At 37.5% G+C, this 23,129-nt stretch overlaps 1 long non-coding RNA gene across 1 annotated transcript in view; it reads left to right on the forward strand.

The window, feature by feature from the left end:
• The window catches only part of LOC137045633 (uncharacterized), a 39,838-nt gene that overhangs the window by 5,574 nt on the left and 11,135 nt on the right, over positions 1-23,129 (forward strand). The gene's annotated exons all lie outside the window — the stretch shown is intronic.

Below are 23,129 nucleotides of genomic sequence, written 5' to 3' on the forward strand. Positions count from 1 at the left end.
CCATAATTCACCCTAAGCCATGAGAATCTTCTTTCAGAAGAATACAAAAATGTGCAAAGCCCAAAAAATACATCCATCCAATATAAAAGTAATCCATATGACTCCAAGAGGTTAATAAAGGCTTTCTGAAGTGAGTCGATGAGTTTATGTAAGAAAAATATCCATATTTAAAGGAATGTCATTAATGACTTACCCTCCACACCCGTTCCACATGTCGTTCCACACACAGTTTAAGATATTTTATATTTAGTCAGAGAGCATATCCAAGTGTATGCAAACTTTACTGTCCATGTAGGGAATAAAAACATCATCAAAGTAGTCCATCTGTGACATCAGTACTTTAATTAGAATCTCTTGAAGCATTAAAAATACGTTTTGGTCCAAAAATATAAAAAAAATACGACTTTATTCAGCTTCTCTTGCTTGTTTGTGTTCTATCCTCAAATGAAGATTCAAACGGTTATGAATCAGTGAATCGATCAATGATTTGCCAATGTCAAGTGATTTCAGCACTTTGGCATGCGATCCGAATCATTGATCGATTCACTGATTCACAACAGTTTGAATCTTTATTTGAGGTTTGAACACAGACAAGCAAGAGAAGACAATGCTGAACCAAATTCAGTTATTTTTGGACCAAAATGTATTTTCAATGCTTCAAAAGATTCTAATTAACCAATTGATTTCACATATGGACTACTTTGATGATGTTTTAATTCCCTTTCTGGACATGGACAGTATAGTGTGAATACACTTGGATACACTCTCGGACTAAATATAAAAAATCTTAAACTGTGTTCCCAAGATGAACGGAGGTCTCACGGATGTGGTACGACATAAGGGTGAGTCATTAAAGGACAACTCCGGTGAGAAATGAACCTAGGGGTAATTAACAGATGGTTACCGAGTAGATCGTTCGCTGGGATGCGTTTTCTTGAAAATCGAATGTAAAGAGTTTTATCTCTAAAAACAGATTAGCTTATAATGCTTGTCTATGGGGCACAGGGTAGACACAGGGTGGTAAAATTAAATCGCTAGTTAATACCACTAACAAGGCTCAAAATAGCCTCACACTAACACGGTAGCATAATGAGGGTCCCTACATGCAAACCGAAGCATTGAGAACTTTGTAAGAGTACAAACAGTTTAATAAGAAGATACGTTGTAAACATAGTGCATTACGCGTTCACGGACAGGCACCATCTCGAAAAACAGTCTCGATGAATCGATCTACGAGCGCTGTTCTAAGTGAGCTGGTCGATAGGAATTAAGTTTGTGAAATGTAATAACATGGACATTTTATATTTATTTATTTATTTTCTCTGTTGTGTTCAGTGTTTTCTTCCGGAAACAACGGACCATATGAGATTCCAAGTCACAGTTCATCACTTAGCAGAGCTCTCGTCGCTCGATGAGTCGAGACTGAACGCATAATGTACTATGTCTATAAAGGTTCTTCTTATTAAACTGTTTGTACTCTTACAAAGTTCTCAATGCTTCGGTTTGCATGTAGGGACCCTCATTATGCTACCGTGTTAGTGTGAGGCTATTTTGAGCCTTGTTAGTGGTATTAACTAGCGATTTAATTTTACCACCCTGTGTCTACCCTGTGCCCCATAGACAAGCATTATAAGCTAATCTGTTTTTAGAGATAAAACTCTTTACATTCGATTTTCATGAAAACGCATCCCAGCGAACAATCTACTCGGTAACCATCTGTTAATTACCCCTAGGTTCATTTCTCACCGGAGTTGTCCTTTAATGACATACATTTCATTTTTGGGTGAACTAACCCTTTAAAACCATATTTAATTTAAAACTATAAAGTAGCTTCCACCAGACCACCTTCCATATGCAACTTACAGAGAAAGTGTAACGCCTCTAGCTGTTCAAAACGCTTACTTTACTTCTGATGTCATACTTCATGCCATTTTCACCTTTTCAACCATTAATACAAAAGGGGTCTGGCAGAATCTAGATATTTTACTTTATAACATGTTAGATATGGATATTTTTCTTACACAAACCCATCAGTTCGCTTCAGAAGGCCTTTATTAATACCTCTGAGCCGTGTGGATTACTTTTATAATGGATGGATGCTATTTTTGGGGCTTCGGATTTTGGGCTGTCATCTAATGCTTGGATTAGCCAGGACATTTTTTAATATAACTAAGATTGTGTTTGTCTAAAAGAAAAATGTCATTTACACCTAGGATGGCCTGAGCGTGAGTAAATCATGGGATAACTTTCATTTTTTTGTGTGAACTATCCTTATAGAGTGGAACAATCAGGTTTTGGAAGTAAAAACTCCACTCATTTTCTCCATAGGGAAATAGAGTTTTAACAATAACTTCTAAACTTTTAAAGACAGACCGTGTATTTGCTTTCATTGTTCACATTATGTCTTATTTATTTCTTATTCTTTTTTTTCTTCTTTTTTTTTTATAATCATGTTTATCAGGGGAATTTGTGTTTGGTAAACAAGCCAGACCTGCAACTCAGTCTGGAAACCTGTACATTTATTTTTTACTGATCTGTTACTTTTGCGGGAACTAATCACAGACTGGCTACCTGGCACGCTATTGGCGGGTTTAACATGATGACGGATAGAGAAGGATGGATCAATGCCCGTAGATCACGCCTCTTGTGGTCTGATTGGTTGATGGACTATCAAAATGTCATTTGAATTATGCTCGTTGATCACGCCTCTTGTGCAATAGAAATTACAGAGCAGACTCCCCAGACCAGTGTTCAATCCTAATTGAGCTTGGTTTGGTGATAGCCAGACAAGCTTTACCAATGATGCTATAAAGAATATAATTCCACCAATCACAGAAGCGTGACAAGCAAATCACAGTGAAAGAGCTGTACGGGGAACACCCAGTGCCATGAAGCAATGCAAATCGGTTTCATACTTGTAGTTTTTCACCTGGAATTATGTTACACATTAGCCATGATTCTGGAAAGAGATCTCTATCAATCAGAAAACCAACACAAGCATATCATGACAAAAGAACCATTATGAAAAGAGCACTATAGCGCCCATGCGCCCACTTCCTAGTCTGAAAAGCCAGACCCACATCAAGATGTTTGGTCTGGAAACTCACCATTGACAGGGCTCAATCCGAGGGGCGGGATAAACGGTTATCTTTCAAACTCCCTCTGCACGCGATAGGATAGCGCTCTAACCAACCAGAGCAACGTGAAGCGGAGCTATTTGATAGATTAAACTTTCGCCTTATCCGGTCGGCGAAACACTGAACACATCATGCCTTCTTAAGAATGACTTCAGTGTCGTTCTTTGTTCTTTTCTCAGAGAAGTTCTTAACTCCAAGTCTTCCAGAGTCGTAGTCAAAGCTGATTCGAAAGACCGCTGTTTGCTTCTGTGTTTACTAGAAGCACGTAAGTGCAACTCTGCCATCATTATGTTAAGCCCCGCCCACCGACTCTATACACGATGTGATTGGGCTGACCAGAGTGTGGGTTTTGCAGCTCAGAAGTGTATTGAGAGTTGCTAGACGACACTCGCGGGCAGATTAGATTTGCTGCCGCTAGGGTGCTTCTAGATTTCTAGGCTACCCTCTTCCATGTCTCCCTACTCTCTCAAATGTAAAATATTTTCTACACAATCAACATCTTTAAAACAGTAATTATATATATATATATATATATATATATATATATATATATATAATTTTTTATTTTATTTTTTTTAGTTATATATGATTTTCAAATATGTTTTCTTTTTAATCAAAGATTGTAAGGTTGTAATTCATATAGGTTTATCATGGATAGGTTCAAGGCTTCTAACTCTTTAATGAATCCTTTTTTAAATCCCCGTGGGAGAAATGAATACAAAAGAAAACCTATCAGAAACCAAGGCTGCTGAATTGGTTAGGCATTGTTGCATTCTATTCTGATGTGACTTTGTTTGGAATAATTTTCATTGCCAGAGGAAAACAGTATAAACTTTATTTGAACTGCAATATCACTCTCGCGATTTTTATTTTTATTTCTAAATGATAGACAGGCATAAATTCAATGACCTCGAAGACTTTGATGGATGGAAGCCTTTTCTGATGTGGCAGCCCTAAGAAACAAGAAGTCCACTTCACATAGAATTAGAGGAAAGGGGCTTCAGGACTGTTAACCCCCTGTTGCTAAATCCTTTACGTGGTACTCCTCGGTGGAGCTGGAAGACATAACCTTGACATGATACCGTCAGCAGCTCAGCATGTTCACACAAAGTAACAGGCAGAGAGTTAGTGAAGCAATGACTGCAAGGCACTAGAACAGCTGAGGTTGAATAGCATAAAATGATTTGATGTGCCTCCCTCATGCCTACAGTGCCCTGTTTTCATTCTGTCACTCACGTATGAATCTACAAGGCAGGGGCTGAGAGTAGGGTAAGCTCGCCTCTGTCATTTTCCAAGTGTCTCTTGCCCTTGTACTCTATTAGTTTATCAACGAGTCTCTTATGGAGTGGTAATCGTTACCAGCATATTGAAGTGATTTCTTTTAGACTCAGTGAGAGAGATCGATTCTGTTTGTCATTCCTCCCTGCCTACTCCTCCATCTTAGAGGGTGTGTGTGTATATGTGTGTGTGTGTGTGTGTGTGTGCGCGCGTGCGTGTGTGGTATAGCCCTACATTATGTGAACAAATTGGCCTCACAAAGATTGCAATATCTAAAATCCTTGAACTTGTTGATGCCCATGAGGAAATCAGCTTATAAATCATACTAAGTGATGTGTTTTGAAACTATAAAAAAATGAAGAAAGTTTTTGAAGAAATGAAGGCAAGTTTTTACAGTTTAAAAATCATTATGGCTATGGAATATTCTAATAAAACGTGTGCGTCTGTGTGCACGAGTGACCTTCTGGCAAACAGTGAGCCTCATTCACTGAACGTGCTCACTAAAATGTATGTGAGCAAATAATGAATCACCAATAACTTTCATAACAATACAATTTAAAAATGTACATACACTGTAAAAAAATATTGTTGGTTTAACTTAAAAAAGTAAGTAACTTGGTTGCCTTAAAATTATGAGTTTATTGAAATTAAAAAAATTTAGTTGGTACAATGAAGGAAATTGGTTTAATAAATATAAATTCAAAATATTATTGTATCTAAAAATTAGATAAATCATGAAATGTGGCATGTTTCACTGTGTCATCACAAATAAAATACACACAATAACCCAATAAGCTTCTTTAAAAAAAGAAAATATTTGAATAATATTTGAATAAAGTTTGTCGATTCTCAAAAATGTTCATTGTATTAACTCAAATTGTTAATTTCAATGAACTCAAAATTTTAAGGCATCCAGGTAACTTATTTTTTAAATATATTTTTTTACAGTGTACACAAAAAAATCTAACACTCTAGGTACCCATATAAAAGTGTTAAGGTGACATTTTATGTTAAATAGATTTCATCATATGTAGTAAAATAGTAGAAAAGTGTGTAATAACGCAAGCTGTGATTTTTTTTTTTGCAATAAATACTGCTGGTTATTAATTAGGTCTGTAATCTGGGTGGTTTATGTGTGTGTGTTTCAACTGGTTTTGAGAATAGCAAACTTTCCATTGCTTGAGGATCTTGAGGTCTACATAGAGTGGCATATGTTTGCTGAAAGTGACAAAAAGGTTCAGTGGAAACAGAAAAATATGGTTACATGGTATAGAGATGGTTTGGATGTTTTATGCAAATTACTAACGTCAGGAACATGGTTGCATATTTTGGTGTATTTCGTCAACATTCATTAACATTAGAACAACGTTAAGAACAAATTCATGTGCGTACATAAATTATACACATTTTTCATGAGACGATCTCCTGTGCGTATAAATAGTAAGAATCCATATAATTATTATTGAATGAAACCCAGAAAAAACAAGCAAATTATACGAGCATCTTGAGCCAATGTTTGCGCTGTTTGTCACTCTCTTACTTTCTTATTTCCTCTGTCCTTCACGCTTGTGGCGCTTTGGGTTGTAATTGGTGAGATTGTGACGTGACCTCTAGTCTCCGTGGAGACGTGTCCTTCGAGACCTCTGCGTGTTCATGCTGTGCAGAGGAACTCGGCTGATAAGTCATACTACTGTGTTAGTCACTGAGGCAGTAGTCTTAATGTCTTCAGGGCCACTCTAAGGGTGTCAACTAGAAATGTAGATGTGTTTGTGTTATTGTATTATTCATTTCATCATTTTTTGTTTGGTGATACTAATTTGGTAGTTCTCCACATGCTGTATTATCCTGTAGGCTTAGTTGTCTTGTTTTGCACTACTGTATGAAAAATGTGGGTTTAAAAGAGAGGGAGGGCAAAATGAAATAGTCCCATGAGTTCTCCCTCTGTGCTATAGGGGAGGGAGAAGATGAACACAGTGGATGGTTGCAGCATTCATTTTATCTCCATGGGACTCAGAAACCACTTTGCATGCAAAATAAAAAATCCTTATCTTTGTCTTTAAAACTGTCTTCAGTTTTTATTTGCTCTTACAGAGTGTATCTATATTATAGTTAAACATTTAACTTCATAAACTTCTTATTGACTGTAGATGAATAGTCGCATCTTTTTGCTCTTGCATTCACACTAAAGCAGCTGATTGTGGCAACACAACCCAGCACTGAAATTGTTTATTGTAAAAATAGATTTATTTACATTAATGCATTTAGTCGACAGATTTATTCAGTAGTTGAACAATGCACATTTCATTGATGAACATTTCATCACAGTACTACCAATATTCATAGTGTAAACTTAATATTGGCTTTTACTTATTATGCCAGTAAAATGCTCAATTATTGAGTGTTTGGTTTTTAGATGTCTCTTGAATTTTACTGGTCTCATGGTCATTACAGCCAACACAAACAACTAACCTAAAAACAATGTGGCAAAAAGAGATGCATGGCACTTAGGGTCCTATTTTAACAAGCTGAGTGCATTGCACAGGTGCACTTAGGGTGTGTACAAATCCACTTTTGCTAGTTTAATGACTAAAAAACCACCCGTCAGTCCAAAAGGTTAATAAGTCGCACAGCCCACCTATAGGCAATATGCGCTTTTTAAATAACACAAAAAATAATATGCTTGACTTTAGACCAAGTTTTTTGTTGGTCAATGGTGAAGTCAATTTCAGCTGCCTCAAAATAGCAACAAACCAACAATGCGCCTGAACACACTTCGTTTTCAGACCAGAATGCCCATGGGCGAACGGATGGGTGCGAGTGCATTTGTTATTTAAACAACTTAGCGCTAAACGTGAAAATGATAACTGCGTTGGGCTGAAACTAGTAAAAAAACTCTTTGCACTGGGTGTATGATAGGGCCCATTGTGTTCAGATATTTACTGTGAAAGTTTTGATATAGCTTCAGCAGCTTATTTCTGCCTTTTTCACCTTATTTACAATAAAGGACTAATGGATATGAAAAACACTCCATATTCCACACTAAAAAAAAAAAAAAAAAGGCAATAGCTATAACTTTCTCAATCTGGCTGTCTTAGAGGGTATTAACCAGTGTTTTAATAGCAAATGACTGTATTGCTGATAGCTTGCTGCCTTGAAGATGTTTGGCTGTATTATAATTGAGGGATATATGTGAATAATGAGGCCTGAGATATGCTTATGGATACTGTTGTTTGTTCATATTTATATATTCATATTTAAAAAAATGACAGTGGCAGACAAATGCTGACATTGCTAACCACGCTGCTGTGCAGGCAATGATTTGGACTAGGATATAAAAACAAAACAGTAAGTATGTAAAATTATACATTATGTAAAATGTTTAATAATACAGATTATAATGATAATTTATATATAAATATTTATTAGATTTCTTTATTTAGGCCTTCAATTAAAGAAAAAAGATGTGAGATCTTCAAGATCTTGAACTAGATCTTGAAGATCTAGTTCAAGAATAGTTCAACTGTTTAAAACAGAATAGTATTCTGCTCAGTGGTATTGCTAATACTGCTTTCAGTGATATGTTTTCTTATTTACCACATAGTGAAACTGAAATTCTTGTTGGCGTATTGGCCAATGTTATCAAGCTGTTCATGCATCTCCATCTTTTCACAAAATAAAGCAGAGAAACTCTGGGGGTTCCATAAGTCTCTCTGTAGGTCTGAAGCACATCCCCAGTGTAATTAAAAGCTTTGATTAAAAATCTATCATTCTGTCAAGCAGCTTCTGCCATACAAAATTAATGAGCAAAGCGCCATCATCAAAACATCACAAACAGCTCTAAAGCACTACTGAAGGCGATTAAAGTCAAATTGCAGAAAAATTACTTTTTTTCTCCCCAGAACACAGATGTACTCCTCTGTTGATGTAAATGCAGTTAGTGTGGCATAATTTATCTGCACAACCTTTATGATTGCTGCAGAATTTGAGTTTATATGTTCATTTATGTCTACAAATAATCTGGACTGGTAGTGTGTGAATGGAGTATTAAGAACCATTCTCTAAAGGTCTCACCTCCTTCTGTCTCTCTGTAGCTCACTGTTTTAGTCTCTGGTCACACATGTTCAATCCCTCATTCTTTTTCTCCTCCGCTCTCTGACTTACAAACACACTTGCATTTTAAAATGCCAAATAATGGATGGAAACAAGGGAATTCCTCCAGAAGCTGGTCAGGAGGCTTGAGTATTGATCCGTGGGCTCATGAATATGAAAAGGCCAGGCAGGGTGATCAGATAAGTGGGCCGGTTGCCCTCAATGTCACTGGTTATTTTTCCACTGCTTTTCATTCTGAGCAGTTACTGAGCAATAAATATACAAGCTCAGGGTGAAAAACCTGATGCTGTCATGATAAATAATGCAGGAACTAGTGTTGAGGTATGAATGCATTGTGTTACTCCCTAATTAACTTTTTAAGAAATATTAGAAATCCTTCTTAAGCACCAAATCAGCATATTAGAATGATTTATGGAGGATCATGTGACACTAAAGACTGGAGGCTGCTGAAAATTCAGCTTTGCCATCAAAGGAATAATTATGTTTTAAATATATATTTCTGTCATGACAACTCTTGGAGTGTTTGGCACTGTATGACAATGTTGATATGTTTGGTCCTGAATAAATCTGCTACTCTCCTGCTGCAGAGAAAGTAAAGGATTTGCTACTGCCAATACATACACGACACACTGCTGTGAGCAAGTAAGACATGTTACTGCTGTACAATATGTGAATTACCGGTAGCAGATCTATACAGGTGGAGCTGGGGAAGGAGGAGGGTTTTTGAAAGCTCATTGCAACTGCTATAGCAAACGCTGACCAAGTACTTGAAGGCTGAGCAGTGAGCTCATTGGCTACTGACATAGCAGGAACTGATCAGCTGTCACCTATAGAGAATTATGCGATTGATATCAGCCTGCGCCATCTAGAGTTTCATTACAGAACGTTGTAAAAGAAAACAGTTTTTGAAATTGTAATGAAACAAATGCAGCCTTTTTAAAAACAACCCCAAGCATTTGAATAGTAGTGTACTGTAGTAATTAGAGAACATAATGCACATAACTTGTTACATCACTGTCTCGCACAATCAAGATGTGAATAAAAAAGGGAGGTCCAAATCTATATAAACATACTATTCCCCTTGTATCTTTTTTGTTATCCTTTGCAATGGCTTTTTCATGTTTCTGATTGCATCACCGGACATTTTCCTAATTTGCGCAGTTGGTGTACATTTGTTTTGTATAACACACACATGCTCTTCCATGTGCTGCATCTGTTCCCACAGCATCAAATCAGCTTGGTGAGATTAGATTTTGGAGGCAGCTGCACAAAGTTTGTTTAAAATCAGAGGCTAAACCACTGATCTATATAGAGAACTGGATTGCTCATGACATCATTAAAAGTGAAGCAGCCGCACCGCCATATTAATATTCCCTAGTAAGCTCACGCGTCTCCCGGGACATTCTTACAACACAAATGCCCTAAGCATGTAAATGGTTATTCATTTAACGTCCGAAATTTCCCTTGCTTATTGAAATCGCATTGCACTGTGCTTCAGAATTGTTTTATTCATACAGTAGGCTAACTGCAAATGATTCAGCAATGATTTTGTTAGCATGTATTTTAAAGCAGTTTTAGGTCAATGTTTTGGCTGTACATCAATGATGCCCTCTGTTGGTAGTAAGATGGCCGCCTGAACACTTCCGGTGGCTTCACTGCCTGATTACAGTTTAGAACGTGATGAGCAATCCAGTCAATTATATATAGATTACTGGGCTAAACGCATCATTAACTGCATTTACTTGCGCTAGAATATTCTGATTCCAATTTGAATTTGGTTATATTCCAGTTACTGCATAGGCTCATGTAATACATTAGCCTTATTGCTATAGTCACATTAGGCCAATCTAAATAAAACAGCTAAATATACTGGTATTATTCATAATTCTTATTCAGAATAGTGATATTAGATCTATTTTGTTATTCATCACTGTTGTGTTTATGATAAGGACATAAATAAGAATGAATAAATTGATTAAATAACGGTGCAAACGACTAAAGTGCAGCATAATATATATATGTCCAGCAGGTTACTCTCTGTGCTGTTTACCTGCTACTTTGTGTAACTTTCTAGGGTATAATGACATCATCCAGTGAGGTGACTCACACTGACCTCTGAGACACATTGTCATTGGATGCTTCCAGGCCCAGCAGCAGGTCAGACAATTCAGAGCAGACATATGGCAACGCTGTGCCCTACCAAATGCTCAGAGAGAGGTTTAGGCCCTGCTCCAGGACCCCAAGCCAGCTACTCTGGGCATCTGACCCCTATCTCAGCTCAACAGATTACGCTGATTGGTTCGGGAGAACAGAAGGGTCACCGGAATGGCCACAGGGCCCAGAGCTCCGGCCTGTTAACTGTGATTCACTCATTACAGAAGCACTGTTTAGACTCGCAGAGGGAGGGAGGGATAACCTAGAGCAAACCACAGAGAAAGGGAGAGATAAACAGAGCGAGTGGACAGAAGAACAGACAGATGGGTCACCGGAAGGGCTACAAAATGCACAGCTTTGACCTGTTTACAGTAATTTACGTATTACGGTAACACTGTTCAGACAGTGGTAGGTAGGATTCAACCTTGTTTTATTCTCTTAGAAGAAAAGGTTCTATATAGAACTATAAAGGGTTCTGTCAGGCATTTCATAGAACATTTTAGGGGTTCCCATCATGGAATAATATTATGGATTTAGTTTATTTCATTCATGTTTAATTTTGATTACATTTAAATTAAGCAGCTCATCAACATAGTTTATCTTTAGGAAAAATGTAAAGGACCCATTAAAGGGGTACTTCAGCACTGGGAAGATGAATTTTTATTTAAATTAAGTCATTAATATAGTAGAAATGTGAAATTATTTTTGAATTTGGTGCCTTCTAATCTGAGAAAAGACAGAAAATGTATTTTTGTCTCAAGGGGATGAAAGACAACAATTCCCAGAATGCATTGCTTCGCTGCCCTTTGAGGCCACTGAATCTAGAATCTATCAGCCTGCACCATCTAGAGTTTCATGATAGAACTTTGTATTAGTGTGTTAGAATGTTATTCTTGTAGCAGGAGTCAGATTACATTCATCGTGAATTGTGATGAATGAGCTATTCACAGCGCGTGTTCAGTCTGGCGGGTTTTCAGTTCATTGCTTTGGAAGCTTAACTTTCATAGGAATTAATTAGAGAAGTTGAAACACTCACTTTGCTCTGCCGGCCGCTCCGTTTACATGAATGTCTGCAGCTACGAGCTGAGCTACGAGCTGAGCATTTTTGCCCACAGGACTGCCGCATACTGGATGTTTTTCCCTTTTCACTCCATTCTTTGTAAACCCTAGAAATGGTTGTGTGTGAAAACCCCAGTAACTGAGCAGATTGTGAAATACTCAGACCAGCCCATCATGCACCAACAACCATGCCACACTCAAAATTGCTTAAATCACCTTTCTTTCCCATTCTGACTTTCAGTTTGGAGTTCAGGAGATTGTCTTGACCAGGACCACACCCCTAAATGCATTGAAGCAACTGCCATGTGATTGATTGATTGATTAGATAATTGGATTAATGAGAAATTGAACAGGTGTTCCTAATAATGCTTTAGGTTAGTGTGTGTGTATTCAAATTTGTCTGTATGCATAGAGTATATGTATATGACCTAGCCTAGAAATCTAGACGCACTCTAGCGGCAGCAAATCTAATCTGCCCGCGGGTGTCGTCTAGCAACTCTCAATACAATTCTGAGCTGTAAACGGCAAACTCTGGTCGGGCCAATCACGAGTCGGTGGGCGGGACTTAACATAATGACAGCAGAGTTGCACTTGTGTGCTTTTAGTAAACACAGAAACTGTCAAACGGCGGTCTTTCGAATCAGCTTTGACCACGACTCTGGAAGACTTGGATTTAAGCTTTTCTCTGAGAAAAGAACAAAGAATGGCACTGAAGTCATTCTTAAGAAGGGAAGATGTGTTCGGAGTTTTGCCGACCGGATGCGGCGAAAGTTTAATCTTTCAACTAGCTCTGGTTAGTTGTAGCCCTATCCAATTGCGTGCAATCTGTGCAGAGGGAGTTTGAAAGACAACCGTTTATCCCGCCCCTCGGATTGAGCACTGTCAATGGTGAGTTTCCAGACCAAACATCTTGATGTGGGTCTGGCTTGTCAGGCTATATGACCTGCTGTTTGCCAAAATGTGTGCCAAAATTATATAGCAGAGCACAATACAATGTACTTGACTTAACCTACCATTTCTACTGTCATGAATTAACCTGAAAGAAACTAAAGTAATTGATTTTTTTTTTTTTTTTTGGGATACAAAACATTAAGAAATCTTTACATAAAACAACTATTAAAATGGAAAACAATCATTTTTATTGCCAAGAATAACACAATAAAAACTAGATACAAACTGAAGTAGTTGTTCATCGCAGGCAAATCTCTGTTGTGACTTTCATCATTCTGCTGTGGTCTAGTGTTTTACAGCAGAGACAGTAAGAGTTATTTTCCATTGCAATGTTTCAAGGATACAGGATAAATAAGCATAATGACTCTCTAACTTACTTAGTTGCAAGTCAGAGGACTAATAATTATAAAATATTAATGTGTTGTTTTTTTTTCCACATATCCTAATATTACTTTTCTGTTTTAATAACAACAAAAAGATCAGTAAAGACCCCCCCCCCACCCCCCCATGTGACACTGAAGACTGGAGTAAGGATGCTGAAAATTTAGCTTTGCCTTCACATGAATAAATTACATTTCAAAATTAATTGTTATTTTAAATTGTAATAATATTTCACAGTATTACTATTTGTTCCTGTTCATAGGGAACTCCTGCTGTGTCACCGCTCTGGGAATGCCTCTGTGTGATTGCGTCGTGAAGCACGTATGTCATCAGTCCAATAGAGAGACGGAACATATTCTTCTTTATAGTTTCCAGGTCAGTGACGTCACCTGCCTATGACGTTCCATCTCTCTATTGGACTGATGACATACGTGCTTCACGACGCAATCACGCAGAGGCGTTCCCAGAGCGGTGACGCAGCGTCTCGTTCCCAATTCAGGGAACTAATATTACAGATGGAACCGAGATGTTTTTGATTAAATAAATACACTGATTGTCAGCATAAGAGACAAAAACTAAATTGGCTGATTTTATTTATGTCCCCTTCGGCATTTAAAATACATTTTTTGCAGAAACCTTTGCAGAGTTGAAGGCATGATGAGTCGTCATTTAAGTGTGATGGACAAAAAATAGCTATTTTGCTGTAAAACTATAATGTATTGTATATTAATCAGACAGCCTTGGCAGTGGTTACACAAAAACTTCCAGGGCTAGGATGTCTGTTTATTTTTTTATTTATTTTTGGCTGAAATTAAAATGTACAGTTTGTACTTTCATTTAAGCTGGCCAATATATTCTGTTATCACTGCAAACAAAGCTGCGGGAAAGTTAATTGTCTTATGAAGCCTGTGCACAGTGTGAAACATTTGGCTTGAGATTCACATTCTCATAGCAAAAAAAAAAAAAATGCTTGGAAGTAATGCAGATTCATCAGCTCATTGTTTCAACTAACTTAAAGGGTTAGATGAAAATTCTGTCATTAATTACTCACCCTCATGTCGTTCCAAACCGTAAGACCTTTGTTCATCTTCGGAACACAAATGAAGATATTTTTAATGAAATCCGAGATGTTTCAGGCCCTTCCATAGACAGCTATTGAATTAACACTTTCCAGGTCCAGAAAGGTAGTAAAGATATCATTAAAATAGTCCATGTGACTACAGTGGTACAGCTGCTGTCCGTAACATTTTTGGGTTAAAAATGATCCAAAATAAATTTTTGAACAAGTACATAACTGGCCAGTGTTCAAAACTATCTGCTTGATTTACAAAGTTAAGCTTGTAATAATGTTTTTAAATCCAATGGTGGATTTCTGCGAGAAATTCAAGCATAATTTTGTGTCATTGCTTCACATCTGTAATTAAAAAGAAAGAACCCCCCCCCCCTTTTTTTCTACCGATATTGCGCTCTTCTCGTTCTACACTTCAGCTACCACTAATAACTAATAGGCACAATGGCAGTTCAAAGTGCTTTACATAGAAATGAATTAAAATAGGGATAACAAATGCATAAGAAAAAGAATACAATGTGTAAAATTAACAATTTCTTTACACTTCTTTACACTCTCTGTTACCACAAGCAGAAAGAAGTGAAGCACACTGCTCTCCTTTTCCAATCTCTTCCAGTCAGACAGCCCTACCCAAAAGTAAGAATCAACAGATGTATAAGAAATATACAGTTGTAAAGAGAAGTAAAAATAATACAATTATGATAACCAAAGATAAGAACAAAGGTAAACTAAAACAGTTATAAAAAGAATAAAAAGATGATGCACAGATAAGGTTTAATCAGTCGGACGTACAGTGGCTCAGAGCTCATTCAGTAAATGCACAGCTGAACAGATGTGTTTTGAGTCTGGATTTGAATGTGGCTACTGTTGGAGTACATCTGATCTGTTCAGGAAGCTGGTTCCAACTGCGGCTGGCATAATAGCTAAAAGCAGACTCTACTTGCTTTGAGTGAACTCTTGGTATGTCTAACTGACTTGATCCTGCTGATCTGAGTGATCTGTTGGGTTTGTATTTAATCAGCATATCTACAATGTATTTAGGTCCTAGCTCATTGAGTGATTTATAAGCAAGTAATAGTTCTTTAAAATCAATCCTAAATGTAACTGGAAGCCAGAGTAAAGACCTGAGGACTGGTGTGATATGGTCATATTTTCTGGTTCTGCTCAGAATCCTGGCAGCAGCGTTCTGTATGAGCTGCAGCTGTCTAATGGTCTTTTTGGGAAGGCTGGTGAGAAGGCCATTACAATAGTCCACCCTATGAAAGCATGAACCAATTTCCCTAAGTCTTGCCTGGAAACAAAGCATCTAATTCTTGCAATATTTTTTCAGATGATAGTATGCCGATTTAGTTATTTCTTTGACATGACTACTGAAACTCAGGTCTGACTCCAAAATCACGTACCAAGATACCTGATTTTTTGTTATTAGACCTTTAGCCTCAAGATATGCGTTCACTTTGAGAGTTTCATCTTTGTTTCCAAATGTAGTGATTTCAGTTTTGGCACATCCAGTTGTTCATTTCATCAATGCATTTGCACAGGGAGTCAATGGGGCTTTAGTCATTAGGTGATAGTGCTAGAGTAGATCTGGGTGTCGTAAGCATGGCTGTGGTAAGCAATTGTGTTCTTTTTCATTATTTGGCTCAGTGGCAGCATATACAGGTTGAATAGGAGGGGTGCAAGATTTGACCCTTGTGGGACTCCGCATGTCATGGATGTCCATTCAGACTTATGGTCTCCTATACTTACATAATAACCTCTCCCTTCTAAAGCCCCGTTTCCACCACAGGAACTTTACCCAGGAACTAGGAACTTTGGGTGGTACTTTGTGTGTTTAGACCGCAGGAACCAGGGTATAAATGAAGTTCCGGGTAAATATTTCCCCCTCCAAACGGCCCTGCTCGCGAGGTAGTACTTTTTCAAAGTTCAGGAACTTTCGAGGGCGGGACTTGGGCGCTGAACATGCTGATTGGTTGAGCTCACGCAGCATTTTTAAGTTCAACAGGCATTTTTAAAAGTCTTTTGCGAGGTTCGTTCTGCGTTCAATAAATATCAGTCTTGCTCTCTGTCTGGTGGCGCGCGGTCGTCTCAGCCATCTCACGTTCAATGTCCGTAATAGCTGATAATAATATATTGTCATTTTAAATCTAGCTTTACAAGCTTTCTGAATATGCTGCATGCTGCTGAATCTGCATATTAGTGCTCTTTTCTGTCGTTGTTAATTACCTCGTAAACCTATACATAACCAGCAAAAGCAGCAAAGCTTGAATCTCTTCCATACTCGTTATTAATTTTTTTTCACCATGTAAACGACCTGACCGATTACTTTTAAGTGTGTGTCCTTACATGACGTGACGGCGTCACGGCGCGCGCCGCGCTCATGTTGACAAGAGAGGAAAGTAAATTTTTCTGATGGGTAAACTTTTTATTTCGTGAGTTATGAAGATAATGTTGGAGTAATGACACAACGTATATTGCCCCGGGCAGTTTTTACTTTAACTGCGCCTGACAGAAGATTTTTTTCTCTGGGATGATTATTACACTTTACAACAAATAGCTATAAATAATACTGTATTAGTCCTGGTGGCCGTTAAGAGTTGCTATGGCTACAGTAAACACATTCAGCTGCTGGAGAAAACAGCGGCGACATTTTTGATGCGGCAGACAAACTGCATGTGACAAAATGATTGCGATTGAAAGTCATCACATGTAAACATCAGATCGGTTTAGATAACGTCTCATGTAAACAGTCCTTTCAATCGGTACACTTAAAAATGATTACATGTCCTTCACTGATTTGGAGGAGCAGTCGCGTGCAGTCCTAACGTTACATCACCGGACTAATTTTCCTAATCTTCTCGGAACTTTATCGCGGTTGAAACGCAGACAGCTGCAGGTCTGGGGGGGAGAAAAGTTCCTGTAAAAAAGTTCCTGGTACAAATTGTTCCGGGTAATTTTGGTGGAAACGGGGCTTAAGTATGACCTAAACCATTTGAGGACCATCCCAGAAAGCCCGACCCAGTTTTCCAGCCTGTCAAGAAGTACGATGTGGTCAACAGTATCAAATGCAGCACTGAGGTCCAGTTGTACCAGAATTTATGTTTTACCTGTATCAGTATTTAAGCGAATATCATTTATAATCTTTATGAGCGCAGTCTCTGTGCTGTGATGCGGTCGGAAACCAGATTAAAAATTGTTAAAGTATCTGTTTGAGTTTAAGGGTGCGTTCACACTTTTAAAAGGCCATATGTGAAAAAAAAATGCCATATGTACACACATAAAATGCCCGCGCGTGTAATCCGCACACAGCATTGTTTTGAATGTTCAGTAAGCAAGCTCCTACGTCATATAAGCTGACCAATCAGGTTGTTACCATCTCCCTGTGCCTTTGGTTCGGTAACTTTAGGTTCGCTGTTAAAAATGCCCGTGTGAACGCCAAGCGGACCAGGACTATTATGTTTTGTTTTTGTTTTTTGTTTTGGACCAAACAAACCAAACTAACCGAACTACAAGTGTGAACGCAGCCTAAGAATTTGTTTAGTTGATTGAAAACAACTTTTTTAATGATCTTGCCAATGAAGGGGAGATTTAATATTGGTCTGTAGTTGCTCAGTATGGAGTTATCCAGATTTCTCTTTTTTAGAAGAGGCTTAACTAATGCAGTTTTAAGGGCGTTTGGTAAAGTCCCATAGAGAAGTGAGGAGTTTACCACGTACCACTAATATAGAAACAAGCTGAACTAATCAGTAAGTAATATTGAATTCAGGACTAAGACAGTTGCTTATTAGGTAATGAATAGTTACTGAATGAGATTGGCATCACTAATAACTAATAGGTAACAAGGAAAAATTATAAAGAATTACTATTTAATTACGAATCACAACATTTGCATGTCTGAGATGTGAGAAATTGTCTTTTTTTTACTCTCAACGTGGTCATAAAATGCATCACTAATTACTTAAGTGTTACCTAGTCATTATGCAGGAACTTCTAGTGACCTGGACCATTATTTTAAAGTGGAAAACATTGTTAGTTCACTAGTTCTTTAAAATTGTCCTTTGTTACTCTGAATAAAGTAATAAAATGCATCACTAATTACTCAAGTACCCAATCACTCTTCAAAGACTACTGGTGATTTGGAACATTATTTTAAAGTGAAAAAACATATTTTCCACTTTAATATAATGGTCCAGATCATTAGTAGCTCCTGCGTAATGACTAGGTAACACTTAAGTAATTAGTGATGCATTTCATGACTTTATTCAGAGTAAAGAATATGATTAATTACATCTCAGACAGACAATAATGTAATAATTAGTCAGTTAGTTAATAGTTATTAATGAGGCTAATCTCAGTCATTAATTATTGATTACTTAATAAGGAACTATCTCCTAAATTCAATGTTGCTTACTGATTAGTTCAGCTTGATTCTATATTAATAGTAGTAGCTGTAGTGTTAATGTAGTGCTACTTATTAGTCCTGCATTACTTCCTACATAGTTATCTATTAATAACGGACCATTACTCTAAAGTGTTACCGATTTTTGTAATAAAATAGAATATAAAATAAAAACCTATCCTTGGTTTCTGCATACAGTTATATGCACTTTGTTTCAGTAATTCTTTTTATCAAGTCTGGTGACCAAGTCTATGACAGCGAAATTAAATATAGTATGTGTACAGTAGGCTTCGCCTGTGTTATTGTTGTGACCTCTGGCGGCTTGAAACGTACATGTTGTGCCTTTAAATTTTGACTAGATTATTCAAAATAAATTGAGTTAAATACAATTTTTTTTTTTGTCATTTTTTTTTTTTATACTCTGCAGCTGATGCCTCACCGCTGTGTCTGACAGTTTTTCCTATCATTTATTTTTATTTTTATATTATTCCTGTGAAACTGAAATGTTCTTAAGAGGAAAATTGAGTAATATAATTGTAACAGAAAATGTGTGGCTCATTTCTCGCTCTCAGTCAGACATGCTCATAATCATTTATAGACAGCATGTGCTGAAATTGCTTGTAAAATGCATAATCAGTAACACAAAAGAGACCCAGTCAAGTTCACACACACATAAACAAGACCCATACGTTCATTCGCACCACCCTCTCTTTTTCGCTATTGGGAAATTGTGCTGTAAAATTTGTGTTAAACAAGAATGTCATGCTATTTGGTTCATTGGTTTTCTCAGACAAGTGTGAGAGGTTCATGATGTTCCCCTGGAGCTCTTCTCAGCCGCTCAACTGACATTATCCCACATATTTTTCTTCATTTTATATAAATCTCACAAACGCTCTGAGCTCTCATAGAGGAATGTATTACATGAAGTATACAAATCGATATATATATATATATATATATATATATATATATATATATATATATATATATATATATATATATATATATATATATATATATATATATATATATATATATATATATATATGTGTTTTGCTGCAAATTATTTAATGTATATGTGGTGTATATGTGGAACTAATCAAACATTCATTGTGGGTCAGTGGAAGAACATATATAGCCTATATCTCATGGGGAATGGATGGGGAGCAGGCATGATGCATTCTGGGAACAGGTTGAGAGTTGGCAGGGGACAGTGTGCCCCAGATCCATCAGTGCTCTTGTGGAGAGCGGGGTTAAGGGCCAAAGAACATGCTGCACTACTATTCCCAGACTTGCAATCTATAGGTCACTGCTTTTAAACACAATAACAAATGTATGGTTTGTAAAGACCAGTCATGGTGAGAGAATATTGTACAGAAAAAAAAGATATGTTTATATTATATGATAATTCTAAATTATGTTGTTGATATATTTGTGAAGGCTCTGTGCATGTTTAAACTTTTAATCAATGTCATAAATCGATCTTCCTGTGACAGTCAGACTCTATTGACGTAATATGCCTGATTTTGCCAATAATTTAGTTTGCGCCCCTTTTGATTGCAAGTTCTCATTCAGATCAGCTTTCATCCAATCAGCAACCAATGGATAGATCAAAGTGTCTTCCCTAAAAAACAAAATATTTTTTTAATAGTTTTACTCGGCTATACGTCACAACTTACTCACTCACAACTCATAGGGCCCTGTCTTGCACCCAGCGCAATTGATTTTGTACACCGACGCATGTGTCATTTCTATTTTGCACCCGCGCAAAGCGCGCTTTTCCTTCCACAGAAGCACGTCGCTAAACTAGTGAATGAACTTGCACTCCCTGGGCGGTTCAGCGCAACAAAAGGAGGCGTGTTCCGGCGCAAACAATCCTTGGTGCTATTTTGCTGTTCCATTAAACAGTTGCGCCACTGACCAGAAAAAACCTAGTCTAAAGTCAGTGGCGCGTTGTTCATCATGCTATTTTAAGGGCGCATGCTTGACCATAATGTATAGCGTGCACAACGCGCATACACTTTGCTCATGTAATCTACACAGATGCAACAGTTATTTTTGCAAATCATAAATTGTTACACTAAAAAAATATTAACACATGAGATGATGGAAATCATTGTGGTGTGCCACGAAGATGTGAAAAAATAGGCATAAATCTAGCTTACAAATTATTCAGGCTAATTGTAGTAATTAAGGATCAGACCCGTTTGCCCAATAGTGGCAAGACATATATGTATATAAGGACATCTGTCTTTCACTGCTTTTACAAGAACATCAGTCTCCCCGGCTGTGAACCGCTCCTGGCGTGCGCCTGGTAAAGATTGGTCTGGGGAGTCTGCTTTGTAATTTCTACTGCACAAGAAGTGGGATAAGCGAGCATGCAACTGGATAATCCTTTAACCAATCAGACCACGAGAGGCGTGATCAACAGGCAACAACCCATTGCTTTTCTATCTGTCATCATGTTAAACCCGCCAAAAGCGCATCAGGTGGATAAGCCATTCTGTGATTTTTTCCTGAAAAAGTGTAACAGCAGTAGAAACAAATGCACAGGTTGCCAGACTGAGTTGCAGGGTGAAATTAAATTGCTGGCATGATAAACTTAAAGGCACAATATATAAGATTTTTGTAATAAAATATCTAAAAACCTCTTGCACAGTGTGATATGCAGTATTTCATAAAGTTGTGTACATTATCCCAAAAATGTGTAAATCCAGAGAAATTCAAATGTTAACTAATGGCTCGTCCCTTGTCATTGCAGCCTATCAATGGTGTAATATCTGCGCTATCCTAGGTTCCGCTTGTAGAAACCATGGCAACATACATGGACAAATGTGAAAGTGGTGGTTTGCAATCGTTCAAGTTTACTTTTTATACGTTTGAACATTTAAACATGTAAAACTGCACGGCATTAACCCACCAAATCATTTGACATCCTATAGCCTATAGCATACATTTCATGTTCCTTGCAGCTAATTCATTACGATGACATAAAATAGTGTGATGAAATGTACAGGTAATACAAAAACTAATTAATTACCTCATCCGCCTAGGAATCTAGACGCACCCTAGTGGCAGCAAATCTAATGTGCAGTTGTCGTCTAGCAACTCTCCATAGACTTGCAAGCTGGAAAAACCAAACTCTGGTCAGGCCAATCACATTGTGTATAGAGTCGGTGGGCAGGCTTAAGCAGAGTTAGCGTGGGTTCTGCGTGCTACTTGTAAACAAAGGAACTGGCGAACAGCGGTCTTTTGAATCGGCTTTGGCTGCGACTCTAAAAGACTTGGAGTTAAGGTTTTCTTTGAGAAAAGAACAAAGAATGGCACTGAAGTCATTCTTAAGAAGGGAAGATGTGTTCGGAGTTTTGCCGAACGGATACGGCGAAAGTTTAATCTTTCAACGTGCTCCTCTTCACCTTCGTTGCTCTGGTTGGTTGTAGAGCTATCCAATTGCATGCAGAGGGAATTTTAAAGACAACAGTTTATCCCGCCCCTCGGATTGAGCCCTGTCAATGGTGAGTTCCCAGACCCAACATTCTGATGTGGGTCTGGCAGGGTTGGGCATCGTTTTGATTTGAATGATTCTGATTCCGATTCTTACTTTCGATTCCGGTTCTTTTCGCTTCTCGATTCCGATTCTTTGAGGGGTGGAGTCAAAACATGTCACATCGATATTCAATGCTATTTTCGATTCCACGGGGAGGAAAACGCTGCATATACTGTCAGTTAGATATTTTTTATATATAAAAACAATTGTGTCCGTCATCAAAAATTTATTCTGAAGAGATCACTTTATATGATAAAGCTTTTAAGCTTTTTCTCATATATAAACATTGATCTATTACTATAAAAATTCTCACAAATGTATTTGCTAACTCAATGCATTTTTTACAACGGGGTAATTGTGTTGCAATAGCTTACACACAGCACAAGGAAGCTTGATTTCGAATGGTAAATTGAATTTAAAAAGACAAATAAACAGTAATAAAATAAGAACAAATAAACATATTACAAACAATAGCACAAATAAATGCAATAGAATAAAAGATACAAATGAAATAGACTGCTTTATTTTTTCAGGTAGGTCTAACATTCAGGTAAGATACTGAATAAAAAACGCAAAGTAGGCTAATTAAATTTAAAATAACATTGGATAATGTAGGAGAGGGGAGCGCAGCTGGAATCGATACTGTAGAAACTGAGTAGGCTATCATATCTTTTCAGATATTTCAGTCCCGGTGCCCCAAAAGAACAAGCGGGCACGCGTGCATCGGAAATCAGGTGGCCATGGAAACCAAAACTTGCGAGCTTGGAACCGATGATCGGAACCGAAAACAAATTTTCGAAACGATTTCAATGGCATCGTTATTTTTAAAACGGTTCCAAGTTAGAACTGGTTCTCGATGCCCAACCCTAGGGTCTGGCTTGTCAGGCTATCATCCGTGCCCATGATTTGTGAATTCCATCTCTGGATGGTGAAAACTTCATCTCCTATCGTTCCACTCTACTTCATTTTTCAAACGTATCTGATTTCTTTTTATCTGAGGCAGAAATGGTGCTCCATTGATATGTACCCTGTATGATGCTTAAA

Source organism: Pseudorasbora parva, chromosome 17, assembly GCF_024679245.1.
Source record: "Pseudorasbora parva isolate DD20220531a chromosome 17, ASM2467924v1, whole genome shotgun sequence".
In the NCBI taxonomy this organism is placed as follows: domain Eukaryota; kingdom Metazoa; phylum Chordata; class Actinopteri; order Cypriniformes; family Gobionidae; genus Pseudorasbora; species Pseudorasbora parva.